This window comes from Furipterus horrens, unplaced genomic scaffold, assembly GCF_987537825.1.
Source record: "Furipterus horrens unplaced genomic scaffold, mFurHor1.1.pri manual_scaffold_1, whole genome shotgun sequence".
NCBI lineage: Eukaryota > Metazoa > Chordata > Mammalia > Chiroptera > Furipteridae > Furipterus > Furipterus horrens.
Genome location: NW_028327171.1, coordinates 137,288,795 through 137,301,638, shown reverse-complemented (window position 1 = coordinate 137,301,638; position 12,844 = coordinate 137,288,795). Strand labels below are relative to the sequence as shown.

General features: G+C 33.6%; 1 protein-coding gene across 1 annotated transcript in view; it reads left to right on the top strand.

Moving 5' to 3' along the window:
• The window catches only part of LRP1B (LDL receptor related protein 1B), a 1,919,366-nt gene that overhangs the window by 1,845,614 nt on the left and 60,908 nt on the right, over nucleotides 1-12,844 (top strand). The window lies entirely within an intron of this gene.

Sequence of the window (12,844 nt, the reverse complement as noted above, 5' to 3'; positions counted from 1 at the left end):
TACACACCCTTAATGGCCTTGCTCCTTCTTCTTTTCTAGTGTTCTTTTCTAGAAAACCATAACCACAGTTCAGCCCAGTGTTCCATCTGCCTTGAATTTGTGCCCCATTGATAAATTCAACTAAAGAAAACACATAATTATATAGACTGGTCTCACTTGAGTTTTTATCACAAATCCCAAATGGGCAGTTTCTATGGCTTCTACTATATTTCACTAATCAGTTGACTCTCCTAAATGTCTGTGTCATATTTTCTCCTTTCTCCTCAAACCTCCACTATCTGCTCCACAACTTTATTCTCAGCTGAATAAAGCTATCTAAAGAGAACTGGTACAAGTTCTCACCACCACCCCATTCAGCCTGCCTTATCCCATACCCATACACTCTGTCTTCCTTCTCATTGCTAGGAATCCAATGCTGTGTCTAATGCTACACTACTCACTCATACATTCTTCACCTCTTAGCTACTCATGCGCACATCTCTTACAACCATCTCCTCTTTCTCCTCCTTTATCAATATTTTCCTTTCTACCCAGTCCTTTCTTTAGAAACCTTATCTTGTGCTCACATCTCTTTCTAGCTACAACTTTGTTAAGCTACTCATTTAAAAGAAGCATTGCTCTAAAGAGTTGTTATACTCTCCATTCCCTCTTTCTACTTTTTCTTTTGACTCTACCTCTGTTGAGTTTTTAGCTTCACTATTCTGCTGAATGATATTTTATCAGAGTGAAGTTAATTAATTTCTTGTAATGTTATTCATGTTTTTATACCCACTGTCATTTTTCGAGTTCCATTTTACCTCCACAGTCAGCAGTTAATCACTTGCTCCTTAAAACACCTTCTTCACTTGTCCTTATTTTTACTGATCTCTTATTTTCATTCCAGTTTTGATGGCTGCTTCTTCTCAGGGTCTTTTGCTGATTCCTCCTTATTGTCCTGACCTTTAAACATTGGAGTAACTTGTGTCTATGTTCCTATTGCTCTCTTTTTTTCTAAAACACCACTCCTTGAGCATGTGGCTTCTGTATAATTCTGCACATTAGAAATACCACAACACATTTAATAAAATATAGTAGCAATTTTCATCCAGTGTGCTGCAGTAGGCACACTGGTGTGCCATACAAATTTTTTAAATATGCTATACCTGACTATTTAGTCAGGGGCACTTTCCTCTTTCCCTTAGATTCTCAAATTAAAAAAAAATGACAACAGTCAACACAATAGCTGTCTAGTGTGAATAAGTCAAATTTTACCATTTTTATGTCAGATTGGAAAATATATATATATATATTATTGGTATGATTAGTTTATATGTGCTATGTCATGAAGAAGATTGAAAATCACTGAAATATAGTATTCCAAACGTCACCTCCAAAGATTTTTTATTATCTTAGCATATAACAAAACATCTATATATTTTTAAAGTTTTTCAGATGTTTTACATATGTGACAAAGATTGGGATGCACTTCCTGGATGATTTCAACTAATTGCATGGATTTTTATATCACCCAAACAGGAATAGTTTCAAATTTATGTGTATAACTAAACCTAGCTTCTGAATCAGATTTTGATACTTATGTCTACTTGAGACCTTGACTTGGTGTAAATTAACCTGATTTCCTCACCCCAAAACTCTTCTACCATGGTCTACCTTATGGCTGTAAAGTGAAACACTCAAGTGAAGAAAACTTGGAGTCATTTTTGACTTTTCTCTTTCTTTTATACCCCACCACCTTCATTCTCACGTTTACCTTTAACATAGACCCAAATCTGAACACTTCCCACCACCTCCATTCTCACTACCTTCATTAATGCTATTAGCATCTCTTAACTTGATTATTACTGACTGATCTCTATTCTCTTCTCCATGCCCTCTATATCTGTTATTAAAAGAGAAGCCACATAAAAAGTTGTGCATTTTATCCATAATTTCAAAAAAAATTTTTTTTTTACCTCAATCACATTTACTGAGGCTTTCCTACATCTAAGAATTCTTATAATTACTTCTTTTTTGAATTCAATTAATTCATTTAATTAAACTAATGAACAAGGTATTGTTTTTATTCTTATTTTACAGAGAAGGCTAGTGAGAAGACATAAAGAGCCTCCTGAAGGTCACATTGCTAGTAATTGGGAGAGCTAGGGTTCAAACCCAGAAAATCCACCATCAGGGACTATACCCTTAAAGTTACTTAACATTCTGGTCCCCAGATTGTTTGGTATCATTGAAGACCTCATTGAAAGTGGCCTAGGTCTCTTGTCATTGTAAAAAGTATATAGAACAGCAAAGAATCAATCTATATACCCTGCTTTATTTTAGAATAAAAAATATATTAAATATTTTGCCTCTGATGTTACAGCAGGAGCCCACTTCTGCTGCAGCCAAAAATTGGCTTCAATTCCAAACTGGCATTTCCTTTTCTGTGTGTACATTATCCACCCATTAAACCAGCCTCTTTTTGGCATATAGAAATGCCTCTAAAATGATATGCATCACAGGCCATCAGAGTTTACTTGGCAAATACTATCTAGTTATATGCATGTAACCCTACTCACATGTTACTCAGTCCTCAGGGCTCTTATGTATCTCCTCTCAACCTAGCATTTACTAACTTAGAGTTCTTTTCTTTTTTCTTTTTTGCTTCATCATCCTCACAATTCTTAATGGGATTAGTACCAATTACTATCCCACATAATGCAAATGGTCATTAATATCCAAACTATTTTTGCAGCTTCTCTTTTTTATTCTAATAGAACCACACTGATTATACTTTTTTATATGTTAACTTCCTTGGCATTGTGACTTCCTCTTGCTATTCTCTTCTCTGAAATGCACTTCTTTCATATTCCTCCTCATCTTCATCCCTTCATGCCTATTCCTATTTTGCCTCTTTCCAGCTTAAATACCATTTCCTTTTAGAATTTGTTCACATTCATCTTTAGTTTGAATTAATCTCTTTCTCTTCTGAATTTTCAAGTTATTGGTTTTTTACCTTTCTGGCTTTATTCACTTTTGTCTATTATTATTGTTATCTATGTGCATTTTTTCTACTTGTCTCAGATGATCTCTCTGAGACAACACCCAACAGTGGCCTTCATCAAATAAATGAAAAAAGTAAGTAATTATAGATAAATAAATGAGAGCTGTTTGGAGACAAGTTAATAAAAGAACATCAATTTAATGCACAAAAGCTATATATAATCAAGGTACAAATGTCTGGTATTTTTCTTTGAGCTATTTCTCAGTTCCTAATTCTATCATCCTAGAACATCAGTCTTTTTAAAATTTTAAAAATTTAAGTTGAAGCATCAACAGTCTTTATTCCTTCAAATAAGTTTTAAAAATATTGTGTCATCATTATAGCAATCTCAATTCTTAAAAAGAAGAAATTCAGCAGCTTATATTTTAATTGGAACTTAATGGAATCACAGTCTGAGGTAGCTTAATGCATTATAAAAGCTTACATTATAATTTTTATTATCACTATTAGCAGTCATAGCACTTCCCACCTTTTACTGCAAAGCACTTATTAAAATTAACTAATTAATCCTTAGACAGAGGTTAAATAACTTGCTCAAGGTCCTGAAGTAGTAGTATTATATTCAAAATTGAACCCCAGGAGTTGTTGATCAAGATGTCAACAAACATTCCTGCAGCATGGTGATGCTATTCTTTGGAAGCAAAATAAGTCTGTGGACAGTGTCACTAAAATGATAAATCTAACAGCTGACAAAAGCATAATAAATTTAGGATATATTAGATGTGAGTTGGAAGTATTCAATGGACCTGGTGTTCTGTCAAAATTGCATCTTACATATACAAAACCTTCTCTCTATAAATGAAGGAATGACAGAATGGTTCATTACAGTGCCTAATTAAAGGTCCATTAGTGGGAGGTAAAACATCAGTTCTTAGTTGTGCTGAGTAAAAACATTCTGCAACCCTAATGGCAATATGAAATCCTGAGGTCTGAAATGCAAATTAATTTTAATGGCAGCTCCCAGGAAGGAAGGACAGAGATAAATAATGGAAAATGGAAAATTAAGTATTCTTTAAGTTGTTCAAGAGAAAATATAACTATATCTCATGTTATTTTGGAGCAAGGATTCTTAGTATAAATTTAAAAAAATAAGCATGGCATTTTACATTTCAATCTGAAAGCTAACTATGAGTTCAACAATATCTGAGGTAATTTGTAATTAAATAGTAATGACATCATGGCAAAAGGAACAATGAGGACCAATAGAATATTTTTCTGAGAGCCAGGTGTTCAAATCAAATGGCAATCTGTTCTGTCGTTGATATTTTCAAAGTCCTTTAGTGCTCTGCTGGAGGAACCATTATACTTTCAATTAGAACCAAGTTTATTAGAAATACATCTGTCTGGCTTACTCCCACTGGTTCTAATAAGTGTAGAAATTAAGTAATATCTCAGGTATATAAAATTAGGATAATCTCACAATAATCCAAACATATATCTGTAACTAATATTTAGAACCACAGCCTATCAAGTAATATATAAAAGTTATAAAATATAGATGTGAACCTATCACATGTACTGACATGATAGATTATTGTTACCATTATCTTTCCAGGGCAACTTTATTCCATTAATCACCCCATTAGTGAATACATTTTGGTGTTTACAACAAATCCATTACTCTGTTAAGCTATGAGGAAACAGCGGTGTTAGAGATATTTCCTGCTTTCAAAAAACTTACAATCTAATGTCTGATTCTGAGAATGAAACAAGTTATTATGTGATGATTTAATAACATACATAAGATACTAGTATCCAGGAAAGAACATAGAATTCAACCTACTTCAAAGAATCCTTGAGGAAGCAAAATCCAAGCTGAGACCAGAAGAAAGTAGGTAAAAAGGGGAAATAATGAGTAGAAGAGCATTTACAAAGATCCAGAAGGGAAATCTTTTGAAATTTATCTTTTCTGTTTCCATTAAATTCTCCTAGAGCAGTTCTGGCAAGGGAAATAACAATCAATGAACATGTATAATGCATTGGTAATAAAGATATGTTCTGTTATATATTATTTTATCTGATATATGATGGTTTAACAAATGCTCATATAACTATATGAGGTTAGTATTATCAATCCAACTTTACAAAGGCCAAAAAAATAAGATTAGCCATTCTCCTCAACTGCTGGAGTAGAGAAAAGAGGAGTCATAATTTGTAGCCTATGGGCCTGAATCCAAAAGCAGGCTTCTTCTGATATATTTTCCTATTGTCTAACATCCTGCCCCCTCTACTGTATCCTTTTAGACTCACTAGGAGAACCCTCAGAGTTCAGAGGGCATGCTGGCTCAACTTGGTCATTGCTAACTTCTACTTCACTGAAAACAATCATTAATAAGAATTTTCATCTTGAGCTGATCAAGCCTATGTTAAGTTCAAGCAGAAGAAACCAAATGACTTTAATAATGAAAGCAAAATAGAATCGAATTTTTATGGCTATTCTGTTAGTATGAAGGCCAATTAAAACTAAGCTTAAAACCCCAAGAAAAGACCATGGCATGAAGAGTTAAATTATTACTCAGGACTAGTTATTTCTTAAGTGTTCAAGTATCCAAGTGTTTCACAACATTCACACCTTGAGTGGTAAAACATTTGAAGCCCTGGCTACTGGTTGTCCCCCAATTCACTTTCCTTTGGTAAGATAAACTTTCTCCGGCCATGATGGAGGCTTAGACTGACACGCTCTGTCTCGCTCCACAACTAAGAAGGACTACAACTACTGCAAAACCAGAAATAACCAGAAGTTCCAGAAAATAAAACTACATGGAAGTTCAATGTATGAAGTCATAAACAAGTGGTGCTCGTCCAGACGGGTAGGAGGGGCGAAACTGGGGTGGAGAGGTCAAGCTGTGCTGCTGTTTGCAGCAGCAGCGGCGACAGTGGTGGGACTGTGAGAAACGCCAGGGGAGCAGTCCCGGCTGCAGTTGAGACCCATCAGCTCTTGATTCTAATGCTGGGGAAGGCAGACCCCCATTGCCTCGGACTGTGAGGCCCAGAGGGTGTCGGGATGGAGGAAGAGGCTCCCAGTCTCTCAGTGGAGAGTAACCGCAGGAATCCATCTTGGAGCCCCGCCCCCACACAAAGCGCCACAGTGTGGTGAGAAGGGTCGCTAGGTTGTGACGAGTGCTCAGGGCTCTGCACCTGATAGCATAGGAGGGGTGACAGCCTCACCAAAGAAGGAAAGATAAATGAAAACAATCAGGATGGCAGGAATAATGATTGAAATACCAATCATGCAGCTAACCAAAAAGCAAATACCAGAATTAACTGATGAACAAATAGAAAATCTTCTTGAGGCTCAGTTCAGAGCTATAGTCATAAGGCAGCTAACAGAATTAACAAAAGATATTAAATAAGATGGGGAAGAAATGAATGCTAGTCATGCTGAAATAAATGAAAACACACATGAGACAAGTGGTGAGTAAACAAAAACCAGAGATCAAATCAACAAATCAGAACACAGGGAAGGAATAAACAGTCAACCAGTGCAGAAAGAGGAAACAAAAAGTGAGGAAAATGAGGAGAGGCTCAGAAACCGCTGGGACAGCCATAAGTGAACAAACATTAGAATTATAGGGTTGCCAGAAGATGAAGAAGAGAAAATAGAAATTGAAAAACTATGTGAAAAAATAATGAAGAAGAACTTCCCTAACTTGGGGAAGGAAATAGACTTACAGGTCCAGGAAGCACAGAGAGTTCCAGAAAAACTGGACCCAGGGAGAACCACATCAAGACACATTATAATCAAAATGTCAAAAATTAAAGATAAAGAGAATGTTAAAAGCAGCAAGAGAGAAGAAACGAATTGTGTACAAAGGGGTCCCAATAAGACTATCAGCTGACTTCTCAAGGGAGACCCTGCAGGCAAGAAGGGACTGGCAAGAAATATTCAAAGTAATGAAAAGCAAAAACCTACACCCACTAATACTTTATCCAGTGAAGGAGTCATTCAGAATAGAAGGGCAGAGAAAGTGCTTCCGGGACAAAGTAAAACTGAAAGAGTTCATTAGACCCAAACCACAGTTATATGAGATGTTAAAGGGACTTGTTTAGAAGAAAAAGGATCAAAACTACGAACATCAGAATGAAAACTGTATCACAACAACCAACAACAGAAGCTAGGGAATCAAAACAAAGGCAAACTAAGTAGGCAACAAGAGTGGAAAAAAAATTATAGGCATGGGGAACTTATTGGGGGGAGGTCAGAGGAGAGGTGAAGTGGGAAAAGGGAGGGAGGTGATGCAGGAATTAAGAAGCATAGTAAGAGGGAATGGAGTAGACAGGAAGATGTTGAGAAGAACTATCTGCACAACCAATGGGCATGGACTAAAAGGGGGGGGCAACTGGTGGGAGGTGGGGTCACTGGGTGGAGAAGAGCAGAGGGAAAAGAAATTGGGACAACTGTAACAGCATAATCAATAAAACATATTTAAAAAAAAAGATAAACTCTACCTTCATGTGGGCTCTCATCATCCCTTGCTTGGATTGCTATAATACAATCCCTACATAATCTTTCTTCCAAATTAGAAACTCATTTATAGTCTCCAAAATGTACCCCCTTTAGTTGTTCATACCTCTTTTTCTTTACACATGGAATCCTCCATGTCTGCTAAATACTCCACTTAGTCTTAATTTCCCTTTGCCCTAGGACATCCACTTTCACACTGCATTAATATCATCATTCATGTTCTTAACTCTCTACCCTCCTAGTACATTAAATAGTCCATGGTGTTTTGCATACCTCATTGATCTTGGGAGTTAACTCAGTGCTTCTATTTAGTATATAGTGTTAAGTATGTGAGTGAGTGTAAGCAAAGTAGAAAGATTCTGTTTACAGCCTGCTAGGTCCAGTTTTTTCCGTGCTCTGAGAAGATCCCACTCAAAGGGCAGTTTCAGAGTTCTGGGCCACCTTTATTTAATAGCTCATTGAGATCCACACTCCATGAATACATTTGTGCTTGCGTTTTCAGTTTGAAATAAATACTGTAAAAATAGAGTTGGGTTTGATTTAATGTGTGTGAAGAAAAATAAATTCATTCATGTGAACATAATATAGAATGTGACCTAAGGGTAAGATAAAGTAATAATTTTATTATTTTATTCTAGATGGTTAAAAAGAAATTTTCATAATTATATAAATAGTGTTGAAGACAATTTGATGCAATAGTAAACATAATATTATTAAATATAGATTTTTACTGTAAATTTATATCTACATTTAAGGGAAATGTAAAAATAATGGGTTGGTAAATATGTCGTATTTTTTTCTGTAAAATAAATGACACATTTTTCAGTTTCACTAATAACTTTATTGATTTAGATATTCTGAGTTTGTCTGCTATATTCTTCATGCTGTAATATTGATTGTTCTCAATTAATGTCTCAATTTGATTGCTATCAGCTTCAACTCGTCTACCCAACCATGGACCATCATCAAGCAAGAAATCTCTGGCACAAAACTTTGCAGTCCAGTTTTGACATGTTCATCAGTCACATCATCTTTTCCATATACTACATAAATCTTGTGCATGTGTGTGTGTGTTTCAGTTGTGTCTTTTAGCTTTTTTGAAATACTGAAGCATAACATGCCAAAAATATTGCATATTTTCTTCATCTTCAATATTAAAATGGCTACACAAAAATTCATCAACTTTCATAAGCTATTTTAAATGCACAATGATATAGCTGTCACAATACAATCTATCAAAATTCTTTCAAATGAGGTTAAAGACAACTAAGACCTATAAGAGCCATCTTACAAAAAAAAAGGAACTTCTTGACCAGTTCAACAATAACAAGGCAAACAATTTAGACAAAATGTGCTTATATAAAAGATAATTTATTGGAAACTTCAGTAAACTTTCCAAGAAGATAGTTTGTCATATATAATACACACACACACACACACACATGTATATATATATATATATATATATACATGTGTGTGTGTGTATATATACACTAATTAATAAAATTTATTTAATTGATATATATTGAATATTATAGATACTATTTATTATTCTAGGTGCTGGGGGATGCATCAATATAAAAGTTCTTTGAAGATATGCACCTACATAATTTTTGGTGAATAAAAAACAAGTAGCATATCTTTTCCAATTACAAATCAAGACAAAGCTGCACTTTAGAGAGTTATATTGTGACAAAAGACCTGGCAAAAATCAGAAATGGATATTATTCTAAACTACTTAGGAGTATACTATTATTTTTCATATGATAAAGTTTCAAATGACATGTTTTTAAAGTTAACAATGGGTGCACTTTTATCTTTATATTTTATCTTCATATTATCTAACATACTTGGAATTTTAGTAATTATGTTTAATAACTTCAGTATTACTGAAAAAAACACCTTTAAGAATGTTTTATCACTCTTGTTAGAAGCATAGCAGCAACTTCTTAAAAATTAAAGCTCAACTTGATTTTGAGACAATTCAGTCTCTCAATATTCTTGAAAGAGTGCTTCACTGTAAATTATGACAAAGTTAGATGACTTAATCTACTTTTATGCCACATTAGCACTACCAGCATGTATTTACCCTTCTTTTTTTTAACGTAAAGAAGGGTGAATATACAAAATGATTTTAAAGACAATGGAAGGCAGCCTTAAACTGTGCAATTGAAGACAGAAAATAACCTGTCATACAAGACATGGTTAATAACTGTCTAAAGAGGGATTTGTATTAAAATACACTGAACAAACACTGTTGGAAGCCTTTAGCAAAAACAAATAGATAAATAAAAACCAAGGTTTTGCATGAATAGAAGCTATCAATGATTGTAATTCTGCTGTGCCTGGTGTTAAGTAAATTGAGTGCATTTATAAATAATTATCTGCAAACAAAATTGGGTATTTAAAAACAATATAGTAAAGACAGACACACAGACTGAACAAAAATATTTACTTGAGTCTTACCTCAAACCAAGCAAATTATTTCTACTTAAATACATCTGCCAGCATCATTCTTTAAAAGAAATAATTTAAATGTAAATTTAAGAGTGACTTTAAAATACAGTTCTCTATTCAGATTTGGAATGTCAACTGACATGTTTTGAGAAAATGCCATGTGTCAGGGATCTTTAAATTATTTAAATGGAAGGAAATAAAATAAGGTTCCTACCTTATAGTTAGTATGATAAACTTCATATTTAACTATCAAATACTTCATCAGTATTAAACTGGTGTTATTCTGTTTTATGAAAAAATAGAACCTCTTTTGATTGTTTATATTTGGCCAGAAAGGTTTTGTATTTATCTTGATTATGGATAAAAATTGCAAGAGAATCATTATGTCATCATCAGCTTTAGAGGTGAAAATAAAGCCTTAAAATCTCAAACTCATAGCTTTTGAGTCCCAGAGCAAAAGATCAAAGGTAGAAGGAAATTATTTACCCTATGGTTAAATATAAAGTATACTTATAATTTACTCTGGGGTTATGTAACTCATCAAATAGAGAAGAGCAAATACTTGCTTAAATCAAATAGTGCATTTGTATTTATTTGTTTAGTTTCATTCTCATGAATGCAAATATATAACTATTAAGTTTATTTTAAATAAATATATATTTTTTAATAATTTATTTGTTTATTTATTTATCTTTAAAGATAGGGGAAAGGAGAAAGAGAGGGAGAGAAACATCACCGTATGGTTGCCTCCCACTCACGCCCCCAACTGGGGACCTGACATGCAACCTAGTCATGTGCCCTGACTGGGAATCAAACCAGCAACACTTGGTTCGCAGGCCGACGCTCAATTCACTGAGTCACAACAGCCAGGTTTAAATAAATATGTCTTAAAGTATATTATTTTCCAACAAAGAACTTACACTAAAAAGAGGAGATACTAAGTAAAAAGGAGATAGCCAATAATTTGTCATAGCATAGATATACTGTATAATTATATAAATATGAACTATTAGTAGGACAACCTATTTATTGAGGGTTGCTATCAAAGAACCAAATACATCTTAAGTATAACTCACTGAGAAATAGAAGGTTACATCAGAAAAAGCTAAGAATCATATGATTTCACTCATATATAGGTTATGAAATTGAAACTCACAGACACAAACAACAGTATAGTGGTTAACAGAGGAAAGTGGATTGGAGTTATTAAAGGATAAAGGGGGTCATACATATGTTGACAAAAGATTATTTGATATTGGGCGGTGGGCACATAATGCAATATCTAGAAACGTACACTTGAAACCTATATAATCTTACTAACCAATGTTGCCCCCATAAATTTAATTTTAAAATAAAATAAATTTAATAAAATGATGAAAAGAGTCACATGTTTTATAATACAACTAGGCAAACAATCCAAAGGTCAGGTAGCTAAATATGAATTTTAATCTTCATTACCACTTGAAGTTCCATGGTAGTAGTATGATATAATTTTCAATTTGATGAAATAATTTTCACTTTATTACTATTGAAACTGAAAAAAATTATAGTCATGATCTGAGGGCAAGCTTTCCTGGAAAACCAATTTATATAAATAATCAACATAGTGACAAAACAAATTGATGTGGATATGATTATGTAATGAATGACACATTATTTAACTGACTACTTAATTATCATCTGAAGCCAAGCATTCAGGTCACTTCCTTGGTAGGGTCCAGACCATAAATTATTGAAATGAAGCTAGAATATTTCAACTCCAGATTTTAATACTACTTCAGCTGACAGGTAAAGTAGACTTCTGGTCTTTTTAAGAATCTCTTATTTAAATAAAACAAATACATGAAATGTTTTGCACATGATTTTAGTGGGTTTCTGGGACTTCATTGAACATATATTATAAGCTTACCCTTCTGGAATTGGTTAAACTAGATTCCAGATTTGAGAAAGAAATATTGGATTTTAGAGGTGATGATATGGAATTAAATATTTTTTTTACAGTCGTTGAGAATTATATAAAATAGAAATTTGTAGACTAACAAATAGTATTCTAAAACTTTGGTTTTCTAGATTATTTTCATCATCACAGGTGAAATTGAGTTACATGATTTGTAAAAAAGAAATAATGATAACAATTATAAACTGCATGCTTCATAGGGTCGGGAGTTTCAAGTGAGAACCTATAATAAAAATCCTTTGTAAATTTTAAAATAAAATGTAAATATTTCTTATATTTTTAATTTAATAAATATTTTGAGTGCCTATAACTTAAAACATGTATTATAACATATTTTAAGTAATATTTTGGATAACAAAAATAAATTTATTAATTTTATAGCATTCATAGATATAGTCTTAGATTCTTTTGAAATATAATTTCTGAAATGGCTCATGAATGTAGAATAGAATTCTATGTTGGGTCATATGAAAGTAATTAGATCAGTCACAGAAGAAAATAGTTTTTAAAAAAGATTTAATTCCACACACAGGTTAGGCTATGACTACAAACTTAAACCTATTGGAAATTTGAAAATTTAGCTTAAGTCAATGTAATGCCCCATTTCTGGGAATTTAGCAAATCACACTTTTATTTACATTACAGCCTGGAGTGTCTGGTAGTTGGTTCATTAATCCAGTAGCTGAGTGTCTGTTTCATGCAGGCGCCAGATGTACAAGGGCCCTCCTGTTGGGACTTGATGGCATCCATCGCCGCTTCTCATCTGATTTGCATCCTCCATCTATTGCTTTCCTCTCCCCATCTGACCATACACTTACACATTCTGGCAAATTTCTGGTTGTTTTAGGAGTGGACAAAACTAGCCTAGACTGTTCTCATGTTTTGAGATTTCAAAACTAAATATTCAAAAGTATGACTTTTGCTC